We start from the raw sequence: 26,948 nt of genomic DNA on the forward strand, positions 1-26,948 counted from the left end.
TCAGAGCATGTACTGACAGACCGTGCATGCTGGGAGTTGTAGTTTTGCAACAGCTGGAGGCACACTGGATGGAAAATACTGAGTTAGGTAACAGAACCTAACTGAAGGTTTTCCAACCAGTGTGCCTCCAGCTGTTGCAAAACTACAACTCCCAGCATGCACGGTCTGTCAGTATATTCTGGGAGTTGTAGTTTTGCAACAGCTGGAGGCACACTGGTTGGAAAACCTTCAGTTAAGTTCTGTTACCTAACTCAGTATTTTCCAACCAGTGTGCCTCCAGCTGTTGCAAAACTACAACTCCCAGCATGTAGTGACAGACCGTGCATGCTGGGAGTTGTAGTTTTGCTACAGCTGGAGGCACACTGGTTGGCAAACCTTCAGTTAGAACCTAACTGAAGGTTTTCCAACCAGTGTGCCTCCAGCTGCGGCAAAACTACAATTCCCAGCATGTACTGATCACAGAAGGGCATGCTGGGAGATGTAGTTATGCAACAGCTGGAGGTACGCAACTACAACTCCCAGCATGCCGAGACAGCTGTTTGCTGTTTGGGCATGCTGCGATTTGCAGTTTTGCAACATCTGGAGTGCTACAATTTAGAGACCACTGAGCAGTGATCTCCAAACTGTGGACCTCCAGATGTTGCAAAACTATAACTCCCAGCATGCCCAGACAGCAAACAGCTGTGTGGGCATGCTAGGAGTTGTAGTTTTGCAAGATCTAGAGGGCAGTATAGAGATCACTGTGCAGTGGTCTCTATACTGTAGACCTCCAGCTGTTGCAAAATTACAAATCCCAGCATGCCCACACAGCAAACAGCTGTCTGGGCATGCTGGGAGTTGTAGTTTTGCAACATCTGGAGGGCTACAGTCTAGAGACCACTATAGTGGTCTCAGACTGTAGCCCTCTAGATGTTGCTAGGCAACTCACCGGCTTCCGTCGCATCCAGGGAGCCGTCCTCTTCTGCCGCACGCCGCCCGCAGATCTCCGTCGCCGTCCGCCGATCACCATCGCTCTGCTGCCTCCGGACGGGTAAGTGGACTCCGGCGCCGCTTCTCTTCGTTTTCCCCGTCCTGCCTCGCCTATTGTGGGTGGGCAGGACGGGGAAAATGAAAGTAAAGCCCCCGATCTGCTATTGGTGGTCGCGTTTAGACCACCAATAGCAGGGATAGGAGGGGTGGCACCCATGCCACCTCACTCCTATCGCTTCAGGGGGATCGTGGGTGTCTTAGACAACCGCGATCCCCCTTATATTCCGGGTCACCGGGTCACCATAGACCCGTCATGACCCGGAATCGGCGCAAATCACAAGTGTGAATTCACTTGCAATTTGCGTCGATCGCCGACATGGGGGGGGTCTAATGACCCCCCTGGGCATTTGCACGGGGTGCCTGCTGATAGATATCAGCAGTCACCCCGGTCCCCGCCCGGCGCGTGGCGGGGACCGAAATTCCCACGGGCGTATGGATACGCCCTTCGTCCTTAAGTACCAGGACGCAAGGGCGTATGCATACGCCCTTCGTCCCCAACAGGTTAAAATGGACAGAGATGTCAGCAGAGAGCACTGTACTCGTTATGTCAGCAGAGAGCTCTCTGTTCCAAAAAGAAAATAATTTCTTCTGTAGTATACAGCAGCTAATAAGTACTGGAAGGATTAAGATTTCCACCGGAGTACCACTTTAAGTAATGGGAAATAGAATATGAATGTGACTTTCCTTCTTTCCTTCCTAGATTATAGAGGGCTCTTTAAGTGTTAAAGTGTACAGCTCTGCCGCTATTGGAGATTTTTTCCTTTATCAGAAATTGTTTAGAAAGAATATTTATTTTAAAATGTACCTCTATTATCCTGCCTCACACTGTCATATTTATTGTATCCATGGTTACGGAATCAGTACAGTCAGACAAGGACATACTTATATTGGGCCACCTTTGGCAGTTGTTTGATGAAGTCTACTCAATACACCTCACACATATACAACATACTTTATATCACAAGAACCATCCTATGGATGTCATTAAATGACTGCATACACACAGCTTCCCCAGAGACCTACCGCACCCTCTGCATTCCATAGCACTAAACACTCATTATCATTTTCACGTTTACCCCTACCATTGGCAAAAACCACTTCATTCATTCATCTCCATTCATTGATCCAGGGGACCCCAGTTTAGGAGACAATCAATCCTACTCAACAACTTAGTTTACAACACAGACACAGTTTTGAAACTTCTATACACTTCCCATCTATGCACACTCATGCATCCTTCCCTTGACACAGCGCAGTCATCCATTTCTTCAGAGATAAAACATTAGGGCTCAATTAACGGACACATTTAAATACAGTTCTACCTTTACATCTAAGTCTGGCTTTTAAATAATGATTGCAAACTGTTCACATCTATCAAAGTTGAACAATTTCAAAGTAAAAATTTTTTTGGGGGAGTAGTGAGCAGTGTAATTACCCTATTAGCAAGATCTCTCAGTTAATCAGGCATACAAAAATTGGTACGTTTAGGTACAACCAAAATTTTAGTCGGGAGCCTGCGTCATACCCCGTTAACGGCACATGGACGAGCATAAACGTCCATGGTCGTTAACAGGTTAAGCATTAATTTCTTACTTAAAATATTTTGTCTCCAAACTTCCAACTCCTTCTTTATCTCGCTTCTCTTGGCCTCATCCCAAGGTCTTCATCTTAGTCACGAGCAGATAGCAAGCTGGTATATAGGTTAATGGTGGGTAACAAATATCTTTTTGCAGCATTAGCCATGGCATAGAAGTATTAATATATTAATAAGCAGTCACAATCATTTTAATCAATTTCGACAGTAGTAGTACAGGGGCTGAAGGATTGATCACACCGGTTCTCAATTCTGACACCCGATGTGATCAGCAGTTATAAAAGCAGGGGGCAGCAAGCAGCATACTGCGCTACTCTGCATTGTATAACCTTTTTCAACTTTCATTTTTAAATCCCCTGCCGCGAGCCCTGAATTAACGGCACTGAGGAGCCATTCAGGGCTCCCGGCAGGGTTTTTAAACTACTACTGTGTTCACCCTAAATATATGCCCCTGTGCATATTTATAATAATTTATTGGCCCCAGTGTGCATAAGTTTATTCCCACCCCAATGTCCATATTCCCCCAGTGTTCATATCCCCCAGTGTCCATAACCCACAGTGTCCATATCCGCCCAGTGTCCATATCCCCCCAGTGTCCATATCCCCCCGTGTCCATATCTCCCAGTGGTCTTATTCCCTAGCTGCCTGCTGCTCCTCATCTTCTAGGAGCAAGGCAGCAGCGGGGACATATTGGGCGGCAGCTGCGGCGGAGAATGAATGAAGCCGATATGTCCTACATGTCGGCTCTATTCATTCATTCTCCGCTGCAGCCGCCCCATGTCCATATCCCCCCCCCCCCCCCAGTGGTCTTATTCCCCAGCGGCAGGCAGCTGGGGAATAAGACCACTGGGGGAGATATGGACATGGGGGGAATAAACTTATGCACACTGGGGCCAATAAATTATTATAAATATGCATGGGGCATACATTTAGGGTTAACACAGTAGTAGTTTAAAAACCCTGCCGGGAGCCCTGAATGGCTCCTCGGTGCCGGCCATTCAGGGCTCCCGGCGGGGGTATTTAAAAAGGAAAGTATAAACAGTATATACATCGCAGAGTAGCACAGCATGCCGCTCCCTCCCCTGTTTTATAACTGCTGATTGCATCGGATGTCAGAATTGAGACCCAGTGCGATCAATCCTTCAGCACATGTACTACTACCCCCCATCATGGAACAGACTCTGTTCCATGATGGGGGTAGTAGTACAAACAATAATGTAGCCTCCCCAGCCGACAGCAGACTCCAGTACCCGGGGAACTACTACTCCCATCATGTAAACCAGCCTGTTCCATGATGGGAGTAGTAGTAGTCCTTCAGAGCGGCAGGAGTCTGCTCAGAAGTAAGTCAGTTGCTAAGGACGCTGCACAGCAAGGAACAGACATGCGCACAACATGTAAGAAGATAGGTGCTGCGGAGTCCGTTCACAACAGCTATTGGCTGATCATTAGCCAATGATTGCCCCAACCGATGACTCAGTAAAAAAAAAAAGTATGAATGTGATTACCATATTCATGAGGGGCAGGGCAGAGCGGCAGCTGGGAGGAGGGGCAGCAGAAAACGTCACAGCTGAGTAAGTGACCTGGCGCCGACAACACTGAGCGAAATGTGAGCGCCAGTCACGGGAAGCCAGTAACAAACAGTATCTTCCGGGAAGATTTTAAAATAACTACAAAGGAACACTAGACAAGGAAAAGAAACCAGGCACAGAACTGGCGAGCTAAATATAATTCACCATATAACTATAAAAAGAGAACCACCGGACAAACCCCTTAAGTATAAGTAAATAATGCTGGGCCACCAAGGACTAAACAGGTTTTTCCTGTCATTGTTTCCTTTCTTTAGCCTGCTATCTAATCTGGACCCCCAAGTGGGAATAGATTTAGGACTTCTTGGACATAACAAATTACTCTAAGGACATGTTCACATGACGGAAATTCAGAGTGAAATCTGGCAGAAAAATTCAGCTCAGAAATTCTGTTGCAGCAGAGTTCTATTGCTTTCAATGGGATTCTGCTGCATTGGGAAATTTCCTCAGCAGATGTTTCGGCCGAGACATTCTGATTCCGGTCTTTGCCGAAAGAAAGAACATGGAACATGATTCTTTTGGCGGAATCCCCTCAGAAATGCATTGCTCCCTATGAAGAAGGCGCATTTCTGAGCAGTCTCAGGGCTGGCTGGTTTAAAAAATTTGGACCATGTGAACATAGCCTTACAGTTCTTTGTGCTGAAACATTGGAGACAACAAGTCCATTGGGGACAGAACACACGGGATGTGACAAGGTGTGAACCCAAGCCGGGAGGAAGGACGTTGTCTTGTAATCGGTCTAATACTCTTAATCGATGCGGATCTGGAATATTTCTGAACTTGTCTCATCTGTTCTCTGTACAGGAGACAAGTTGTAATTTTGGGATGACATCTAGCAGCATCTGCCTCTGTCACTCATGTACCTTGAAAGAAAAAAAAAATGTTTCTGCCCGGTCTCGAACCGGGGACCTTTCGCGTGTTAGGCAAATGTGATAACCACTACACTACAGAAACTGCCATGTGTTTGGTTTCATTCATATGGACTGGGACAATCGCTGAAATGGGCACGCTCAATAAATTTTTTTTTGCTATTGTACTCCTTATGGTAAATAAAAAAATATTTTCTAATGTACTTTTAGTACTTTTAATGTACCTTAGCCAATCATAGCTCATCTCACAATGAACTTCTCTGGGCTGTGTGTAGCAGAATGAGGGAGGAAGTTCTCCCCTGTATGGCTTCAGATGATGTCACGCCTGCTGGAGAACGCCCCTTCCCAGTCTGTGAATCTGAGACTTAGCAAAAAATACAGAGCAATATCAGTGAACTGGGAGGATTACAAAATTTAACAAGATCATGAGAGGTAATCTTTAAATGTATGTTTTAACAAACTAGCTGTGATGTTCCTTATAGACGTCCATAGATCTCGGTTTATTTTACATAATCTGTAAAGATCCAATTGTTATAATTATTGCACAAAATTATTTTCATCAAGTGAATGTTAAAATTCAATTTTTTTCTCTGTAAATTATTCTTGTTTTACCCATCTAGCCCCAGGTTACCGATCAGGATGTGAATGTTTCCCTATATATGTATTTGTTTTATCCAGATAGCATAAAATTAAATGTAGAAAAAATCAACAGAGGTTATATCAGGTAGTCTGTATATCGGTAATATAAATATATATTGCCATACCTGATGACCTGAGGAAGAGGGCAGATGCCCCTCGAAATGTGTCAAGTGTAACCCAATAAATGCTCTGCTGTCTCTATCTATTCACAAGTGATTTCCGCTATTTCATTCACCCCCGGCTGGCACCCCGATAAGTATCTACTTTTGTCCGGCAACCCATGGACTTCTGCTGGAAACTCCAACATTCCATATAATATAGTTAACACCACGAAAAGCTATTAGTGCGACTATTTACACCTCCGTGTTTCATGAGGAGACATGAGAGGAAAAGAATTGTCCATGGAGACAGGAGTTTTCTCTTGACTTCCTATATTTTGTAGAATACCAAAGGAAACAAATGTGTTTAAATGGATCAAAATTTTATTATGACAAAATCACAGACAATACAAGGAAAGGCATCATAAGAACAATTTATAAACATAATAAGGGACGATCCAGAGAGGGTAGTCCAATGGACAAGAACCAATTGGCGGTGGTTAGGATCACAAGATGGATATTTCAATAAGATTACGTACTGATCGTCATGGTAAAACACCAAGGAGGTAGATATACAATCAATAAAGTGCATAGATAAACTCCTATATTGGAGGCTCATATAAAATGGTATATTAAAGTGCAATAGTAATACACAAAAAATAGCATCAATTTCCCTCTGAGTTACCAAAGGTAAGTATATGGGGTAAAGTGCAATCAATTGGAGAGAAAGTACATGACAATAAATAGCAAAAGACCTATACTGCATGTAAACTACTGCATATAGGAAAAATCATATATAGGCATGGTAGCAAATACATGATACAACCTGGTGAATAAAGACCTAGTCGACCGCCAGACCCAACGTTTCGCTTATCGCTTCAACCGGGGTGTGGCCAATAGGGAGAACTGCCTCTTATTTAACCAGCAATGGAGCCAATCACATTGGGCTCCCTGCATCAGCTGGTAGCAGTCCATAGGCATGTGGAATGGCATCATTAGCTAAGGGCCATTACTCAAACAGAGGCGGAGGCGCCTTCTAATTACATCTGGAATGAATAGCCTAAGCAATCAATATATAGGGCTAGGGTTTAGAATAAGTACGTATCCATACCTAGTCCTTGCGCGATGACACACCTTAGTGTGCGTACGGTCAGCTGACCAGAAGAAGGTCACATGACCAACTGCGAAGACGCGCCGTGGTGTACGCGCGGCCAGCTAATCGGCGAGCAGTCACATGACCATGTGCCGGGTAGGGTGGTGGCCGTTAGTGGACAAAAAGAGGTACCGCTATTAAACAATGTAGCCAATGTCACATTATAGTAAATTAGAAAGTACATAGAGGAAATAATCTAATAATAATAGAAAAATATAATAAGTATGGACAACTGTTGTAAATAAGAAGTGGGATGAAGAATGGACAATACTTTGATGAAGCAAAAAAGATAAAAAAAATTGTATAAATTAATAAAACAAATGGTAAATACAATAAGTCATATATGTGAAAAGTAAAAATGGACAATAAATGAATAGGCCCATAAGGTGAAACGTGTGGTAAATAAGGGTAATACAGAAGATTCAGAGGTAAGTACAATAGGTCACATATGTCAGATCATGTGAAAAATGTGAGAGAAAAATGATAATAAATAAATAATGAGACCAGGGGTGAAAAGGTGTGTAATGCTTGTTGAATAAATGTGAACTGTAATAAAAAAATATCATTAGTATAAGGATGTTCCCACAGGGGTGCACAGCGTCAAAAATGAGGCCGTGTATCACTGGTGGACATCTAATTGACTGGGGATCACAAATGACATAAAATAAAGAGGTACCAAAAAAAGGTACCAAGGTGCAGGCACGACAAAACACCCAAACTCTAACACTAAAAGAGAAAGAAATACAGTAACCCCCCCGACCTACGATGGCCCCGACATATGATAAAATCAACATACGATGCTTTTATAGGTCGGGGCCATCGCATTAACTGCTATCCGACAGCGCAAAATGCTTAAGCTGCTGTTGGATAGCAGTTTAAGCATCCCTGGCAGGTTCACTTACCTATTCCCGCTGCTCCAGGTCCACTTCGCGATCCTCTGGTGTCTTGTGCATCTTCTCCAGGGTCCGGGCCTCGCTTTCCGGCGCCGTTATTACGTCACTACGCACGCCGCGCCGGCGCAGCAGCGTAATAACGTCACCAGAAAGCGAGGCCCGGACCCTGCAGAAGATGCGGAAGACACCGGAGGATCGCGAAGAAGACACCGAAGCAGCGGGACAGCAGCGGGAGCCCCTGGGACAGCATCGGGAGCGGTGAGGACCTGGTCCGGAGCGACGGGGACAGGTGAGTACAGCTTCCTATACTTTACATTGCATGGATCCCTCAACATACGATGGATTCGACAAACGATGGGTCGTTTGGAACGAATTACCATCGTATGTTGAGGGACCACTGTACCAAGTGCAAGTGAATAAGGTGCAGAGGTGTGGTGTCCAAGTGAGGAAAATAAATATACTTACCATATGTAAAACAGATTTATGTAGTTATTAATATCTATGTGAATAAAAAACTGATAAACATTATGCAATACAGTGGGCATGTACACATAAAATTGTATGTCAATGTAAAATTATGTAAACCAATGGTAACTCAGTTATGGGATATGACCACAACCCCAATCATATAATGTCACCATGTCCATCAGTAGATACGCTCCCTTGTATTGTTAAACAGTAATGGGCAAAAAAGAAGGCGCAGAAGACGAATCTTGAATATCTATAATGAACCATGCGACACCTATTAGTGACCATGCAAAAGCACATTGACCGCTAGCTGTAAACAAAAGGAAGAAAGGAACAACCAGTTAAAACCAATTAAAATGGAAGAGTTAAAAGAAATAATCTGAGTAAAAAAAAATCACGATGGATCCATCCAAAAATGAGTACGTCTAACCAAGAGTATATGACTCCTGGTAAATAAACTATATACATTTCACAAGAACGGGGCATAACTGTTTACCTCATTTAATCCTTGCTGGGTCATGGTATCCAAGTGAAAGGTCCACGCTGTGGACGCTGTGGACGCTGTGATAATATACGAGGCCAGTTGCCCCTGCGTGGACCAATTGTCACATGATCAATTCCCCTAAAGCGGAGGAGGGGAGCCATCAGAATTGTGATATTGTTTAAAATGTTGTGGGATAGAATTCAAATGTATTCCCTCACTTTCATCCTTAGCTGATTGTATGTCGAGGACGTGTTCTCTGACCTGACGACGAAATTCCCTAGTGGTCAATGCCCACATAACATTACAGGGGCATATTGCCATGTAGATTACTCCTTTTGTAGTGCATGTAATGTGATGCCTGATGTCATATGTCCTTGTCCCTCCAGAATTGCTGAATTGTGTTGTTTTGTCCATATTTTGGCAAGCCACACATCTGCCACGTGCTACGTTCCCACAACGTGGACCAGCACTACCAAAGAGGAAGCGATCATTAGATCTTGTATAATAGCTATGAACCAAAGTGTCCCTGATATTACTTGACCAGTTCAGGTTTGAAATGGATTTGAAGGGTCTTCATATTAGAAATACCCCATAAATGACCCCATTATAAAAACTGTACACCCCCCCCCCCCAAAGTATTCAAAATAACATTCAGTAAGTGTTTTAACCCTTTAGGCGTTTCACAGGAAAAGCAGCAAAGTGAAGGAGAAAATTCAAAATCTTCATTTTTTACACTTGCATGTTCTGGTAAACCCAATTGTTGAATTTTTACAAGGGGTAAAAGCAGAAAATGTATATTTGTATGTTTAACCCAATTTCTCTTGAGTAAGCACATACCTCATATGTCTATGTAAAGTGTTCGGCGGGCGCAGTAGAGGGCTCAGAAGGGAAGGAGCGACAAGGGGATTTTGGAGAGTACGTTTTTCTGAAATGGTTTTTGGAGGGCATGTTGCATTTAGGAAGCCCCTAAGGTGCCAGGACAGCAAAAAACAAAAACAAATGGCATACCATTTTGGAAACTAGACCCCTTGAGGAACGTAACAAGGAATAAAGTGAGCCTTAATACCCCACAGGTGTTTCACGACTTTTGCATATGTAAAAAAAAAAAAAAATGTCACTAAAATGTTGGTTTCCCCCCAAATTTCAATTTTTTTAAGGGTTAATAGCAGAAAAGACCCCCAAAATTTGTAACCCCATCTCTTCTGAGTATGGAGGTACCCCATAAGTGGACCTGAAGTGCACTGCGGGCAAACTACAATGCTCAGAAGAGAAGGTGTCATATTTGGCTTTCTGAGAGAAAATTTTGCTCAGGGGGCATGTCGCATTTAGGAAGTCCCCATGGTGCCAAGACAGAAAAAAAAAATGCAGATGGCATACCATTTTGGAAACTAGACCCCTCACAGAATGTAATGAGGGGTACAGTGAGCATTTACCCCCCACTGGTGTCTGACAGATCTTTGGAACAGTGGGCTGTGCAAAATTTTTCATTTTCACGGACCACTGTTCCAAAGATCTGTCAGACACCTGTGGGGGTAAATTCTCACTGCACCCCTTATTACATTCCGTGAGGGGTGTAGTTTCCAAAATGGGGTCACATGTGGGGTTTTTTTTTTTGCGTTTGTCAAAACCGCTGTAACAATCAGCCACCCCTGTGCAAATCACCTCAAATGTACATGGCGCACTCTCCCTTCTGGGCCTTGTTGTGCGCCCCCAGAGCACTTTGCGCCCACATATGTGGTATCTCCGTACTCGGGAGAAATTGCGTTACAAATTTTGGGGGGCATTTTTCCCTTTTACCGCTTGTGAAAATGAAAAGTATGGGGCAACACCAGCATGTTAGTGTAAAAATGTTTATTTTTTTACACTGACATGCTGGTGTAGACCCCAACTGTTCATTTTCATAAGGGGTAAAAGGAGAAAAAGCCCCCCAAAATTTGTGTACGTGCACGTGTGTATATGTAGTGTTTTACTCTTTATTTTATGTTAGCGTAGCGTAGTGTTTTTAGGTTACATTCACACTGACGGCGGATTACACTGAGTCTCCCGCTAGAAGTTTGAGCTGCGGCGGAAAATTTGCCGCAGCTCAAACTTGAAGCAAGGAACTCACTGTAATCTGCTGCCAGTGTGAATGTAGCCTGTACATTCACATGGGAGGGGGGTCAAAACTACAACTCCCAGCATGCACTGACAGACCATGCATGCTGGGAGTTGTAGTTTTGCAACAGCTGGAGGCACACTGGTTGGAAAACCTTGAGTTAGGTTCTATGACCTAATTCAGTATTTTCCAACCAGTGTGCCTGCAGCTGTTGCAAAACTACAACTCCCAGCATGTACTGATTGCGGAAGGGCATGCTGGGAGATGTAGTTATGCAACGGCTGGAGGCACGCAAGTACAACTCCCAGCCTGCCAAGACAGCCTTATGCTGTTCCTGAATGCTGGGAGTTGTAGTTTTGCAAGATTTAGAGGGGTTCAGGTTGTAAATCACTGTCCAGTGGTCTCAAAACTGTGGCCCTCCAGATGTTGCAAAACTACAACTCGCAGCAAACCCAGACAGCAAACTGCTCTCGCTCTCTGGGCATGCTGAGAGTTGTAGTTTTGCAACATCTGAAGGGCAACAGTTTGAGACCACTTAGTGATCTACAACCTGAACCCCTCTAAATCTTGCAAAACTACAAGTCCCAGCATGCCCACACAGCAAACAGCTGTCTGGGCATGCTGGGAGTTGTAGTTTTGCAACATCTGGAGGGCCACAGTTTAGAGACCACTGTAAACTGTGGCCCTCCGGATGTTACTAGGCAACAACTCACGTGGCAGGATGAATTGCTGTCGCCACCGTCGCCGCCGCACGTGGGGGATCCCCTCATAGAGGATCGCGCTCCGGGATCCGGGATCCAGGTAAGGGACCTTCGGCGCCGACCTTCCCTGGACAGTTCCCCCGTTTTGCCCGGACACCGATAGGTGGGCAAAGCGGGGGAACCAAACTTTAAACCCCCCTCCCCTGGTCTGCTATCTGTCGGTCGCTCGGCCGACCAATAGCAGGGATAGGAGGGGTGGCACCCCTGCCACCAAACTCCTATCCCTTCAGGGGGATCGAGGGTGTCTCGGACACCCCCGATCCCTCTTATTTTCTGGGTCACCGGGTCACCAGTGACCCATATGACCCGGAATCGCGCAGATAGCAGGTCTGAATTGACCTGCGATTTGCGCCCATCGCGTTCATGGGGGGTCTCAGGACCCCCCTCGGCGATCTGCCGGGATGCCTGCTGTTAGATAACAGCAGTCATCCCGGCCCGATCACCGCTACCGGTGACGCGGCGCTCCCGGAACCCCGCGACGTACATGTATGTCGCCGCGCGCCAAGTGACACTTCGCTGCGCCGTACATGTACGTCGCTCGTCATGAAGGGGTTAATTGATGCGGATCTGGAATATTTCTGAACTTGTCTCATCTGATCTCTGTACAGGAGACAAGTTGTAATTTTGGGATGACATCTAGCAGCATCTGCCTCTGTCATTCATGCGCCTAGAAAAAAATAAAAAAAGTGTTTCTGCCCGGTCTCGAACCGGGGACCTTTCGCGTGTTAGGCAAATGTGATAACCACTACACTACAGAAACTGCCATATGAATTAGTTTCTACTCATATGGACTGAGACAATGGCTGAAATGGTCACTCTCAAAATAATTTTTGCTCTTGTACTCCTTATGGTAAATAAAAGATCTTTTCTAATGTACTTTGTCCAGCCTTATCCAATCATATATCATCTCACACTGAACTTCTCTGGGCTGTGTGTAGCAGAGTGAGGGAGGAAGTTCTGTCACGCCTGCTGGAGAACGCCCCTTCCCAGTCTGTGAATCTGAGACTGAGCAGAAAATACAGAGCAATATCAGTGAACTGGGAGGATTATAACATTTAACAATATCATGAGAGGTAATCTTTAAATTTATGCTTTAACAAACTAGCTGTGATGTTCCTTATAGACGTCAATAGATCTCGGTTTATTTTACATAATCTGCAAAGATCCAATTGTTATAATTATTGCAATAAATTATTTTCATCAAGTGAATGTTAAAGGTCTGAATTTTTCTCTGTAAATTATTCTTGTTTTACCCATATAGCCCCAGGTTACAGATCAGGATGTGAATGTTTCCCTTTATATGTTTTTGTTTTACCCAGATAGCATCAAATTAAATGTAGAAAAAAACTACAGAGGTTATATCAGGTAGTCTGTATATGAGTAATATATATATATATATATATATATATATATATATATATATATATATGGATATCTCTAAAGTTGCCATACCTGATGAACTGAGGAAGAGGGCAGATTCCCCTCAAAATGTGTCAAGTGTAACCCAATAAAAGTTCTGCTGTCTCTATCTATTCACAAGTGATTTCCACTATTTCATTCACCCCCGGCTGGCACCCCGATAAGTATCTACTTTTGTCCGGCAACCCATGGACTTCTGCTGGAAACTCCGACATTCCATATAATATAGTTAACACCACGAAAAGCTATTAGTGCGACTATTTACACCTCAGTGTTTCATGAGGAGACATGAGAGGAAAACAATTGTCCATGGAGACAGGAGTTTTGTCTTGACTCCCTGTATTTTGTCCATAGAAGAAAACTACAGTCATTCTCTCCATTTATTGTCCATTTAAAGGTTAACACTACCAAATATTTTTCTTTATTTTTGTTAAAGTGATAAAAAATTTTTTTATTTTTTTTTACTATTTTATGGCCAAGGGGCCAAAAATAAAGAACATGTTTATTAATTTAATACCAATTTTTCCCCTAATATTTGCACTAACGACTGATTTTCCATTGACAACAATGAAACACATTACTATATGTGACAATTTCCTGACAATGATTTAACATATGCTTTTTTTTTTATTACTGTGTATGAATGTGGCCTAGTGTGTAAATGTTATAAAATATGTTATAATAGGACACGTCATACTGTAGTGAGCACATACTTATCAATAGAGATAACAGAATTTATTTGGCACAAATCAGCAATTTGGTAATTTTAAAAGATTTGACGAATATTTCATAATATTGGGCGCCATAACTAGGCCTACATAGCCGTATATCTCCTGCATTGACTATCATGTATCATACTGTACTCTACCATGCAGAGGATATAGATATAACACTTGAAACCTGTGAGACTTTACATTGTCATACACAACTTTTCAGGCCAATTTTGATTTAATACTATTAGCAGCCCTTGAGTGGTAATCTTGGATGAGCTCCCACACTTTTCCCCCAGGATTTGACCCCTGGACCAGACCTGAATTTCGGTCACTAGAAGAACCTTACAATCGTGTGGTCTCCAGCAGCCAGCCGTGATCGTATAGTGGTTAGTACTCTGCGTTGTGGCCGCAGCAACCCCGGTTCGAATCCGGGTCACGGCATTTTTACTTTTTATTTATATTTTTCCTTTGTCTATAATGTAAATAAAGCAGTAAAGGCTCGTTCTCATTGACGTCTGTCCCCGTTATTTCATCATCGTTCTTAAATCCGTTCAAGCTTTTTGCAAACGGTTGTAAATGGATCCCATTGATGTCAGTAGGATTGTTTTACATTCCTTTGTCATCCATTTGCTCCCGTTTGGTTTCTATTCCTTTTTTCTGACAGGTAAAAAGATGGGGAATACAGTATTTTTTTCATCAAAAAGAACCCCCTCCCCGGGAAGAGAAACAGATATAATAAATTTAATATTGAAGTCTAATATTGAGACTGTAATGTCATGCTCATTTGCATCCATTTTTTCCAATCCGTTTTTGATCCATTATTACTTGTAAACCTGCTCAGAAGAGGTGTGAGCAACCGGGAAATAGCCAGACAAAAATAAAAACATACAATAAGGGATACAAATGGGTTAAAAACTGATGCAAAAGTATGCCACTTAAACAGCATCAGTTTGCATCCGTTTGTTAGTATGATCCGTTTAGTAGCAATGATGGGAGAATAGCGGGATGTTTGCATATCTCAACTTACCACCTGTCCTTTGTATGGAAGATAAGTTGTAATTTTGGGATGATATCTTTACCATAACAGCGTAGGCTCCTGTCACTAAAAAAAAAAAAAATTTCTCTGTGATCTTGAACTGGGGACCTTGTGTGAGTTTAGCGAACATGATAAGCACCACACTACAGAAACCTCTGTGTAGGTGTCATTCCGCTCATATGGACTGGACGGGGGTCTAGCTGTGATGTTCATGGAGACTCCGGATTACAGTCATAAGTAAACTAGACTAGTACTGTATGTACATGCGCTGTTTTAAGCTGAGTCAAAAGCGCGATTGTATCCATCAGTATTCTGCTGTAAACCGGATACTGGCGTATACTATAAATGGGAGCAGGAGACCCCATTGATTTCAATTACCCAGTGTCACCAAGTGACTCTGTTTTGGCCATTGAATTCAATGGAGTCTCCTGCTCCCATTTATAGTATATGTCAGTATTCTGTTTTTGGTAGGATACTGTTGGATACAACTAATAGTAGCATTAATGTCATGTAAACCTAGACTTATTAGTTTGGTTTTCTCTGCTGTTGAGGCAAAACTACAGCTCTGTGATTGTTTTTTGTTTTTTTTATTGTTTTCTTAAAGCGTACCTGTCAAATCTAACAAAAAACATTTTTTAAATAAATCACTCAGTACCTAATCCTGACCATGTACATCTAATTTTGTAAAGGTGTCTAGCACCTTTATTTATTTTTTTATTACACTTTAAATTTAGCTCACTAGTCTGAATTCCTCTCAAAGGAAGGGGGTGTGGCCTCACTGTGCAGGTCTCCGCCCCCTCCCTCAGTATGCTGTCTACTCACATCTCCCCTATCATTAGCAAAACTACAACTCCCAGCTTGTTCTCACTGACAGTAGCGGGACACAAGGTGACAGTGGGAGGATTTTTCCTCCAGCTATGAGCCCTGCACTCACAGCTGTCAATCAAGGAAGTGTGTCCATGACATAGGTGATGATGCATGGACACAGCAGGACTAGTATGTGTCCAAGGAGGCAGGGGGGGGGGGCAGTTGCTTGACTGGCTTTTTCAGTATGAAATACTGAAAAGTTTCTTATGAAAGCAATTGCAAAACTATTGGTTATACATGCTTTACAACATATCAAAAGTTTTTGTATCTGACAGTGCCCATTTAAGTATTAGTAAATTATCCTGTGCTACCCAGGACTAAACAGGTTTTTCCCCTCAGTGTTTTTCTTTCTTTAGCCTTCTATCTAATCTGGACCCCCAAGTAAGAATAGATTTAGGACTTCTTGGGCATGGTAAATTACTCTAAAGACATGTTCACACAACAGAATTTCAGAGTGGAATCTGGCAGAAAATTTTTACCGTGTGAACATAGTGTGGTGAGCTGGGGGAGGCAATGGTGTAACAGGGTCTGGTGGTATTAACCCTTACTTGTCGTGACGCCAGAGTGCGGTTTGCTTAGTCTTGAAGGTCCTGCCGCCAACAGGTCCACAAATGGCAGGGATAATAAACGGAATGTGCACAGAAGGATTTATGAGATAATGGAAACTTTCACTTGAACTTTTATGCAACAGTCTTTACAATTAAACAGTTTCTCTCGAAGTAACCGGGATGCAGGTTCCTCACAGGCTCTGCTGTGATTTGTAGTGATGAGCTTTATGCAGGCCACCAAGCTACTAATTATAAGATTTGAGTAGGATAGTAGTCACACAGGATTGGTAGGTTGAGCTTTATAACTCACAGTTTTAGTGGCTGCTGGTCCTTTAGGCTTGGGCCTAGTTGAGATGAATTGAGATGTGCTGATTGTGTTTGCTTTGGATCCGGGAGAAAAGAGAGTGAATTTTGTGACTGCAGCCCCTTATATACTAGGGGGGCTGGACTAATCCTATTGGTTGCAAAGCCTGTAAGTCCTGAACCCAGAGAACTCTGGGTACATCACATGACATTATCACATGACCCCAGAAGATCCAAAATATCTATACAACCATTATCATATACCACGTGACCTGGGTAGGTCCTATACATTTATTTTACCTATACATTAAATAATATACATATAAACACAATTATATGAGGCGACCAAGGGGCAAGCCCTGCAGGAGAGCCCTGTGGAAATGGAGGAACTCTAGCTGAGGGGACTTAACACAAGGGACAGGCCAAGGTCCTGTATCGGGACACCACAAACCCCCTTACTTAAGATAAGTCGTCCTCGACGTAGGTCCCCTAAGATAGAGGGACTGAATGGCCATAGGGCCGGATGCAGTCCTGAGCATTAATACAAATGTCCATATTCAGGCTGGTATGAAGAACAGATATCGAGTCATTTAGGTAATGTCCATACATGCTCTGAATCTGATTCACGAACCGGATTGTTGGGAGTTGATTCAAGGATCACTTTAGTCCTGCCTTCTTGAACAGAATGAACAGAATATGAGAAGTTTATCTGTATACCTTTTGGTATCTCTACCTTACTTTTATTTTATGAGGTTGCGCATTTACTATGACTATGCATCAAATTTGCTGACTTCTGACATTTGATTTCTATCTGACCTTTGTCATTTGACTTACAGACTTTTGACTATACAATCTCTGACTGTGAAGTATGTATAATGATGGTGATGCTTCTAAATACTGCAATTAATCTCACGTTCATTTTTTTTCTTTTTGACATACATTAAATACATTAAATATCATACCACGTATTATTTTCTCATGTTATACTCTGGTTGCGGATTGGGTTGCCTGAGGCTTTCTGCCCAATGCCTTAGCTACTAGGGTGTATCGGCACTACACACTTACCCCTAGAACTCGGGATCTAGATAGCAATTAAGCGTACTGTTACCGTTCTGGATACATGTATTGTTTAGTTAGCTACAGAAATACCTTCTGGCCAGGAAGAGCATCCTGAACATGCAAAGACAAAAGAACATATTACTGCATGACATTTGTGCATAACAATGGTACGGACTGATTTAGAACATGTTACAGTCCCTAAGACTTATTTTCTTTGTTTGTGAGATATATTTTCTGAGTTATGTGTACTGGACTTTATGAATGTACACTAATGAAGTTTATGTACTGTACTATGTGTACATTGAGTTTTATGAATGTAGTCAGTCTTGATATCTGATGGGTATGTTTCCTTGTTAGGTGCTAGTGAATGGTGGCATTTATTGTTACTCCCAGAGGAGTAAACACTATAACACCTGGAAGAGATAGGTACTTGTGTACAGGAATTTGATACACCACTAACATTTGTTTGACATTTTATTGATTGGAACACATGGGCTACATGATAGCAGCACAACACTTGATGTATGCAGGCAACATTTACCTGCTGTTTGGGTGCAACATTTCGTGCATTTCAAAAATATATTACTATGAGGTAATTTACATAAACAGTCACGTAAGGCTCTACAGTCCACCTACGTTATAGAGTCCTCAATGAAACACGGCTGTTGCCAGAGCCAGGTACAAACTTACTAGAATCTCCTCAGGCAAGGATTCTCTCGGCCTGGGGCCGGGCACAAGCTTAGGAAGGTGGTTACATTGCTGAACAGGTGAACTTCTTGACACAGTCCTGCTAGGCACATCATCTTGAACTGGTTGCCAAACTGAAGAGATCTGCAACACAAGAGGGTATTGGTGTACCACACAGTTAATGGCAAGCAGAAATAATGACTTAGAAAGGGAATTTTCTTGATTCCCAACCTCGCCTATCAGCGTGCTTCCTACTCTGCGACATGTAGCGAGGAGCATGAGGTTGGGATTCTCTCATGGGATTTATGGCAGTGTCCCAAGAAACATTTGTGAGCCGGGATTGTGCCACTGATGGGTTCATGCTCACAACAACATTGATAGCAGTGGCCGAGGCCACTGGTACTACAGTTGGTGCCGGTTGGTCCGGATTCACCTCCTTGGGTGGTGTAGGCCACTGCACTTCAGTCGATGCCTGCTGGTCAGGCCACACCTCCAGGCGTGGAGTAGGCCTAGGCACATCTGTTGGTGCCCGTTGCTTAGCTCTCACCTCCTTAGGAGGAGTAGGCCTGGGCACATTTTATGTAAGAGATGCTGTAGAATGGGACCTTGGCATACGCTTAGGATCCATGATGGACACTCGGTACATTTCCTCTTCACAGGCTGTGTTAGGCAGCCTCATCGGCCTGAATTCCGTGGGGATCTGTGTCCCAGTCGTCTGATGGGAAGTATGTGAGGGGTATCTGTGTTGGATTTTTGGGCCTTGTTACTGCTGCAGCCCATTCACCCTGCAGATTCTTGACTGGGGTGTACTCTACAATCTCCCCTCGCTCTAGGAGGGGTATCTTCTGGGCAGGTTGTCCCGCTGAACGGCCCTTCAATTGTCCAAAATGGCCCCCCCATGTCGGCAGTCCTGGAGGGTACCAAAGCCTCTAGCCTTGTCGAACTTGACCACTGTGGCGCGTCGGCGCTCCAAGGTTGGCTCACCCTTTCGTGGGTAGTCCAGCATGCGGATATACAGAGCTTCTAACTTTTTAGTGTCCCTCTGCTGCTCTGCCTGGACTTCATAAGGGAGGTGTTTCGGCCCGTTTGTCTCCCTATGCTGGGCCTTCACCTGCTCAATGATTCCGGCGACTTTGGCCTCCCTGCGGGCCCTTTCTGCCTCAGCTGTAGGGACTGGTGGATGGGACATCCCTAGCTGGGGAAGGACGTGGTCCCACATATACTGAATCAGAGCAGGCTCGTCGACGAACACGCATTTTGGGAGAGGGGGTGATCGCAGGCGTGCACTGGCCAGAGCTACTTGGGACAAGGGGACTTCTCTCTCTGGGCTGGAAGAAGAAGAGAAAGCGGCTTCAGCTGGTGTACTCACATCTGAGTCTTCAGTCGGCATCTCAGCCCAGGACCCCCATGTCCTGTGGTGAGAGGACAGTCTCACCGGTGATGCCATCGCTGATGTCCCTGGTGATGCCCCTTTCGGGGTAGCCGGCCACTCGTCGTCCTCTGGTAGCAGGGGTAGGTTGCAGGCCTCCTCGGCCCCAAGGGACAACTGCTGCAAGCGGTCGGCAAGGTCTTGGAAAAGTTGCGCTGCGGCCGCAGCAAAGTTCCTCTGCTCTGGCGCCATCTTGCTGCTCTCCTCACGTGTTGCGGTGGGCTCCACCATCTCCGTTCACCTTGTTGCCATCTTGAGTCTGTAGAGGTCTGGCCGCGTGGCGTCTTTTACATGAGGCTTCAACAAAATGGCCGCCAGCACAAAGGACGTCATCGGTGCAGCTCTTACTTCCTGTCCCCTTGCAAACACAAACAAAAGATAACAGTTCCATTTTGGCATAGGAACAGCTACACGATGTCCACGCCCAGGGGCAGGACGCAGAACAGTGCGGGACATTTTGGCACGCTTCTCGGGTTCTGCCTTAACCCTTTCAGGTACGGTCTGCAGCGGAGCATGATGCATGGCTTCGTTACTGATTTTACACATGGCCACATTACAGTTTTCTTCACCTCCCCCCTTACTTTTTCTTGTGCCCCGGCTAAGCACAATTTCAGCAATAAAGTCAATCGCTACTTGCGAAAATCCTGGACAGTTCATAAAACACATTCTGAATAGGGGGAGGACTATGGCTCTTGCAATAATGGTATACACCCGTTTTTCGTTGCGGGTGGTCAGGGTAGCAAAGTTATTAAAGGTACACACCTGTATCCTGTTCGGGACACCAAAAGCTATGTGGTGAGCTGGGTGAGGCAATGGTGTAACAGGGTCTGGTGGTATTAATCCTTACTGCGGTTTGCTTAGTATTGAATGTCCTGCCACCAACCGGTCCACAAACGGCAGGGATGATAAAAGGAATGTCCACAGTAGGATTTATGAGATAACTGGAAACTTTTACTTGAACTTTTATGCAACAGTCTTTACAATTAAACAGTTTCTCTCTCGAGAGAGTAACCGGGATGCAGGTTCCTCACAGGCTCTGCTGGGATTTGTAGTGATGAACTTTATGCAGGCCACCGTGCTACTAATTATAAGATTTGAGTAGAATAGTAGTCACACAGGATTGGTAGGTTGAGCTTTATAACTCACGGCGTGGCCCCGCATTATAGAAAGGGAAAGGACTCAGGACGTACCGGTACATCTTTGGTCCTTAAGAGGTTAAAGAGAGGATGGCTTCTACAAATGGATAATGATCCTAAACACACCTCGAAAGCCACGGGGGATTACATCAAGAGGTGTAACCTGAAGGTTTTGCCATGGTCTTCACAATCTCCTGACCTCAACATAATTGAAAATCTATGAATAGACCTTAAAAGAGCAGTGCATGACAGACAGCCCAGAAATCTCAAAGAACTGGAAGACTTTTGTAAAGAAGAATGGGCAAAGATACCTCAAACAAGAATTGAAAGACTCTTGGATGGCTACAAAAAGTGTTTACAAGCTGTGATGCTTTCCAAAGGGGGCAGTACAATATATTAACTCTGCAGGGTGCCCAAACTTTTGCAGACGCCATTTTTTTTGTTTTCTGTTATTTTGAAAGTGTTAATGATGGAAATAAAATCTAATTTTTGTTGACATATTATAAGAATGTCTAATCTGTAATTTGATGCCTTTTGGAGATTTTTCCATCTTTCCTTGGCTTCTTTATGCACATTACTAAATTTTTTTACCTGGGGTGCCCAAACTTTTGATCCCCACTGTAGTAGATAAGAAACCTTGGTTTCTTACATTATATTTTGCACAGGCCCTCGCGGTCGGTCTTTAAGGTACGCTGTCTACCTCCAGCTATTCTTATTCTGGTAAATAAATTATTATTGTGAGGCTGATGGTTGTGAGACTAAGTAAAAGTATGTGAACCCATGCAAGGTGGAAGGAATCTGTCTTGCAATCAGTCTAATACTCTTAATTTGATTCAGATGTTTCAGAACTTATTTAATCTGTCCTCTGCATAGGAGACAAGTTGTAATTTTGGGATGACATCTAGCAGCATCTGCCTCTGTCACTCATGTAATAGACGTAAAAGAAAAAGAACATCTGCACTCACCGCTAGGTATCGGTAGTAGCGTCCGGTAGTCCGGGGTCACAGGCGCAGCATGTCGCAGGAAGCGCTCAGAGACAATACCGGTATTTCGCACAAGGATGTGCTTCGTCCGGACGAAGCACATCCTTGTGCGAAATACCGGTATTGTCTCTGAGAGCTTCCTGCGCCATACTGCGCCTGTGACCCCGGACTCCCGGACGCTACTACCGATACCTAGCGGTGAGTGCAGATGTTCTTTTTCTTTTACGTCTATTATATGATTCTGTTGTGAGTTTTCTGCACCCCGCAGATCGGTCCTACTCTGAAAACCCTGATGTTCCGTAGCCGCTGCTAGTCCCACCCAGCCATCAACAGACAGGTGTGTATGTGCTAACCCCTATACCTACGTGTGCTCTCCTCTCATCTCCATTTTGTAGATATCAAATCTGTCACTCACGTGCCTAGAAAAAAACAAAAAAAAAACAAAAGTGTTTCTGCCCGGTCTCGAACCGGGGACCTTTCGCGTGTTAGGCGAACGTGATAACCACTACACTACAGAAACTTCCTGCTGTCTGTTGGTGACCCAAATGTGTGTGCTGGAAGGGCAGAAGTAGCTGTGGTTGGTAATCCCTATAAGGCAGGGGCGGACATACCATATGTGCAGCCTGTTCAGCTGCACAGGGGCCCAGGAGCCCAGGGGGGCCCAGCCGGAACTGAAACTGTTAGCGAGTCAGTGAGTGACAGTCACTCAATGACCACTGGGGCCAGGCCCGTCTTTAACGTGGGGCAAAAGGGGCGGCTGCCCCGGGCCCTCTCATTCCTGGGGGCCCAAAAGCAGCTAGCCCCTTTTCCCCCACGCGGGGCCCTGGTCATGACATCCCAGGCTGGGAAACAGGCGGGCCAGGCGTCAAAATTTTAGACTGAGGGAGGGAGGGGGCCCACAACCGCCGCCGCCCGCTACCTTTTTTGGGAGGGGGCCTTTTTCTAATTCATTGCCACCGCCTCCGCCGTCAATCTTCCACAGGCAGCCACTATCCCAGGACCGCTGTGGCTGCCTGGGAAATAGTCACGCCCGCTGACGTGACGTGCGACGTCACGGCGGGCCGTGGGCATCATAGAGATGAGAGGAGCGGAACAGAGAGGAGTCCTCCGCTCCTCTCTATCAGTGATTTACAGCCCCCACACACGGCCTCCAGGCTGCAGCGTCACTCACCGCCAGATGGACCGGTATATCATCCGGATTACAAGTGAGTTGAGGGGTAGGGGTTGTTTGGCAGGGGGGTGGGGTGAGGATTGGAGGGGGGGGGGTGCAGGGTTGCGATTGTGTGTGTGTGGGGGGGGGGGGGAAATTATGCATGTGATTGGAGGATAATAATGATTATTATAATCCTCCCCTCACGTGTATGTATCATCTCCCCCTGTATAGTCTAATAACCCCCTCACATGTAATCTTATTAGGAGATTATACTTGTGAGGGGACTATAAATGTGAGGAGGGGATTATCAGACTATACATGTAAGGGGGAGATAATACATATATGTGAGGGGAGGATTATAATAATCCCCTCCTCACCTGTATAATCCCCTCACATATAATCTGATTATGATATTATATATGTGAGGGGATTATCAATGGGAGGAGGGGATTATCAGATTATACATGTGAGGGAGATATGATAAATATATGTGAGGGGAGGATTATAATAATCCTCTAACGTGTATAATCCCCTCCTGACATGTATAATCCCCTCCTGACATGTATAATCCCCTCCTCACATGTATAATCCCCTCTTCACATGTATAATCCCCTCCTGACATGTATAATCCCCTCCTGACATGTATAATCCCCTCCTCACATGTATAATCCCCTCCTCACATGTATAATCCCCTCTTCACATGTATAATCTGATTTTGCGATTATAAATGTGAGGAGGAGATTATTAGATTACACATGTGATGGAGAGATGTTACATATATGTGAGTGGAGGATTATAATAATCCCCTTCTCACATGTGTATTCCCCTTCTCACATGTATAAGACTTGGTTCACATTGATGAATCTCCAGAAGCGATCCCTTTGGGCGGCGCTAGGACCGTGCAGATCTTTTTGCAGATCCGCTCAGAAATGCATTGCTGTCTGAAGATTTTTCAGTCTGAACCTAGTAATTATAATAGTTATATTCTGTATTATATTCCAGAGCTGTACTCACTATTCTGCTGGTGAGGTCACTGTGTACATACATTACATTACTTATCCTGTACTGATCCTGAGTTGTATCCTGTATTATATTCCAGAGCTGTACTCACTATTCTGCTGGTGAGGTCACTGTGTACATACATTACATTACTTATCCTGTACTGATCCTGAGTTATATCCTGTATTATACCCCAGAGCTGTACTCACTATTCGGCTGGTGAGGTCACTGTGTACATACATTACATTACTTATCCTGTACTGATCCTGAGTTATATCCTGTATTATACTCCAGAGCTGTACTCACTATTCTGCTGGTGAGATCACTGTGTACATACATTACATTACTTGTCCTGTACTGAACCGGAGTTATATCCTGTAATATACTCCAGAGCTGTACTCACTATTCTGCTGGTGAGGTCACTGTGTACATACATTACATTACTTATCCTGTACTGATCCTGAGTTATATCCTGTAATATACTCCAGAGCTGTACTCACTATTCTGCTGGTGAGGTCACTGTGTACATACATTACATTACTTATCCTGTACTGATCCTGAGTTATATCCTGTATTATACTCCAGAGCTGTACTCACTATTCTGCTGGTGAGGTCACTGTGTACATACATTACATTACTTATCCTGTACTGATCCTGAGTTATATTCTGTATTATACTCCAGAGCTGTACTCACTATTCTGCTGGTGAGGTCACTGAGTACATACATTACATTACTTTTCCTGTACTGATCCTGAGTTATATCCTGTATTATACTCCAGAGCTGCACTCACTATTCTGCTGGTGAGGTCACTGAGTACATACATTACATTACTTTTCCTGTACTGATCCTGAGTTATATCCTGTATTATACTCCAGAGCTGCACTCACTATTCTGCTGGTGAGGTCACTGAGTACATACATTACATTACTTTTCCTGTACTGATCCTGAGTTATATCCTGTATTATACTCCAGAGCCGCCATTCATATAACAGAACCTGAGGAGCCTCACAACAGTCAAATCTAAAAGTTTCCTTAGGTGAGTGACCTGCTGCTTCCACCATAAGTAATGTAACGTGAGCCTTCATTTATCGCAATAGTTAGATTTTGCACAATGGGTGCCACCCGTTGTATAAGATGTCACGTTGTATAGGGTCACTTTACATTACTTATGTACTGAGTTATATCCTGTATTATACTCCAGAGCTGTACTCACTATTCACTAGACTGTCCGGGAATGCTGGGAGTTGTAGTTTTGGACTACCTGGAGAGACACTGTTTTGAAAACACCTCCTTAGTCAATATTTTTCAACCTGGGCTCCTCCAGCTGTTGCAAAACTACAACTCCTAGCATTCCCCCAGACAGTCTTGAGCTGTCCAGGCATGCTGGGAGTTTTAGTTCTGCAACAGCTGGAGGCACTCAGGTTTGGTAGGTAGGTCCTTAGTCCATTGTTTCCCAACCTGGGTTCCTCCAGCTGTTGCAAAACTACAACTCCCAGCATGCCCAAACAGTCAAAGCCTGTTTGGAAAACACTGGACAAAGGGCCTACCTACCAAATGTTACATGGCTACCCACCTACCAACCAAACTTATACCTGCCTACCTACCTACCTAGCACCAAACATTTTACCTGCCTTCCTACCAACTGAACTTACTAACTGCCTAAATATCTTGCAAATTTACTACTTGTCTACCTACTTAGAAAATGTTCTACCTACCTAACTAGCAAATGTACTACTTGCAAACGTACTACCCGCTTACCTAGCAAACATATTACCTGGGGGGGGGGGGGGGCCCAGGCATATTCTTTGCACAGGGGCCCTCTGCTGTCTGTGTCCGCCCCTGCTATAAGGCTCTCTCATAGATATATATATATATATATATATATATACCGTATTTTTCACTCCATAAGACGCACTTTTTCTCCCCAAAAAGTGGGAAGGAAATGTCTGTGCGTCTTATGGAGCGAATGTGTGTGCGAATGAGTGTGCGAATGAAGTGTGTGTGCAAATGAAGTGCAGGGAAGGCTGCAGAGGGGAGGCTGCTAAGCTTACCTGCTACTGGGTCTAAACGGTGAAGTGTTCCACTGCCCCGCTGCCTCTGATTCACGCCGCTGCCCCGTTCTCCTGTCCACATAATGGAGTCTCATGGAGGAGCATGTGACACACACGTCACTCCCCTGCGCCCAGCGTGACGCTACGGAGGAAGCAGAGTGACGTGTGTGTCACATGCTCCTCCATAGACTCCATTATATGGACAGCAGAATAGGGCAGCGGTAGTGATACCGGTAAGCAACTACAAGGGGGGGGGGGGGGGGGTCCTGCTGGCCACAAGGGGGGGTCCTGCTGACCACAAGGGGGGTTCTGCTGTCTACAAGGGGGGTCCTGCTGGCCACAAGGGGGTCCTGCTGGCCACAAGGTGGGTCCCGCTGGCTACAGGGTGGGTCCTGCTGGCCACAAGGGGGGTTCTGCTTGCTACAAGGGGGTCCTGCTGGCCACAAGGGGGGGGGTTTTGTTCAGAATAATTTTTTTCTTGTTCTCCTCTAAAACCTAGGTGTGTCTTACGGTCAGGTGCGTCTTATGGAGCAAAAAATACGGTATATATATATATATATATATATATATATATATATATAGATGCAAATCAAAAAATGTTGCAGTTTCTTGTAATACCTTTTTTATTGGACTAACAGAATTTTGTAGACAAGCTTTCGGGATTCCTCCCTTCATCAAGTCCAAAGCAAATCTAAGCTCACAAGTAGAAGACACAGGTTACATCTCACAAATATGCAGGGGTTAAGACAATAGATGTGGAGAATTCACACTAAGACTCCTTTCACAATATGAGTTTTTCCGTTTAGGAACTTCCGTCAGAAGTTCCGTCACTACAGCTGCGAAACCCGGCCGTTACAAAACCCCTGACGGCCGTGACTAAATTGCATTGCAGCCT

General features: G+C 44.4%; 4 non-coding genes across 4 annotated transcripts; 1 reads left to right on the forward strand and 3 right to left on the reverse strand.

Moving 5' to 3' along the window:
- Positions 1–5,090: 5,090 nt before the first annotated feature.
- On the reverse strand, positions 5,091–5,163 carry TRNAV-AAC (transfer RNA valine (anticodon AAC)). Its single transcript has one exon. It is a non-coding gene; the product is annotated as a tRNA-Val (tRNA).
- Positions 5,164–12,356: 7,193 nt separating this feature from the next.
- Positions 12,357–12,429, reverse strand: TRNAV-AAC (transfer RNA valine (anticodon AAC)). Its single transcript has one exon. It is a non-coding gene; the product is annotated as a tRNA-Val (tRNA).
- Positions 12,430–14,170: 1,741 nt separating this feature from the next.
- TRNAH-GUG (transfer RNA histidin (anticodon GUG)) lies at positions 14,171–14,242 on the forward strand. Its single transcript has one exon. It is a non-coding gene; the product is annotated as a tRNA-His (tRNA).
- Positions 14,243–22,296: 8,054 nt separating this feature from the next.
- Positions 22,297–22,369, reverse strand: TRNAV-AAC (transfer RNA valine (anticodon AAC)). The gene has a single exon. It is a non-coding gene; the product is annotated as a tRNA-Val (tRNA).
- Between the last annotated feature and the right edge of the window lie 4,579 nt (positions 22,370–26,948).

Source organism: Hyla sarda, chromosome 4 (genome assembly GCF_029499605.1).
Source record: "Hyla sarda isolate aHylSar1 chromosome 4, aHylSar1.hap1, whole genome shotgun sequence".
Lineage (NCBI taxonomy): Eukaryota > Metazoa > Chordata > Amphibia > Anura > Hylidae > Hyla > Hyla sarda.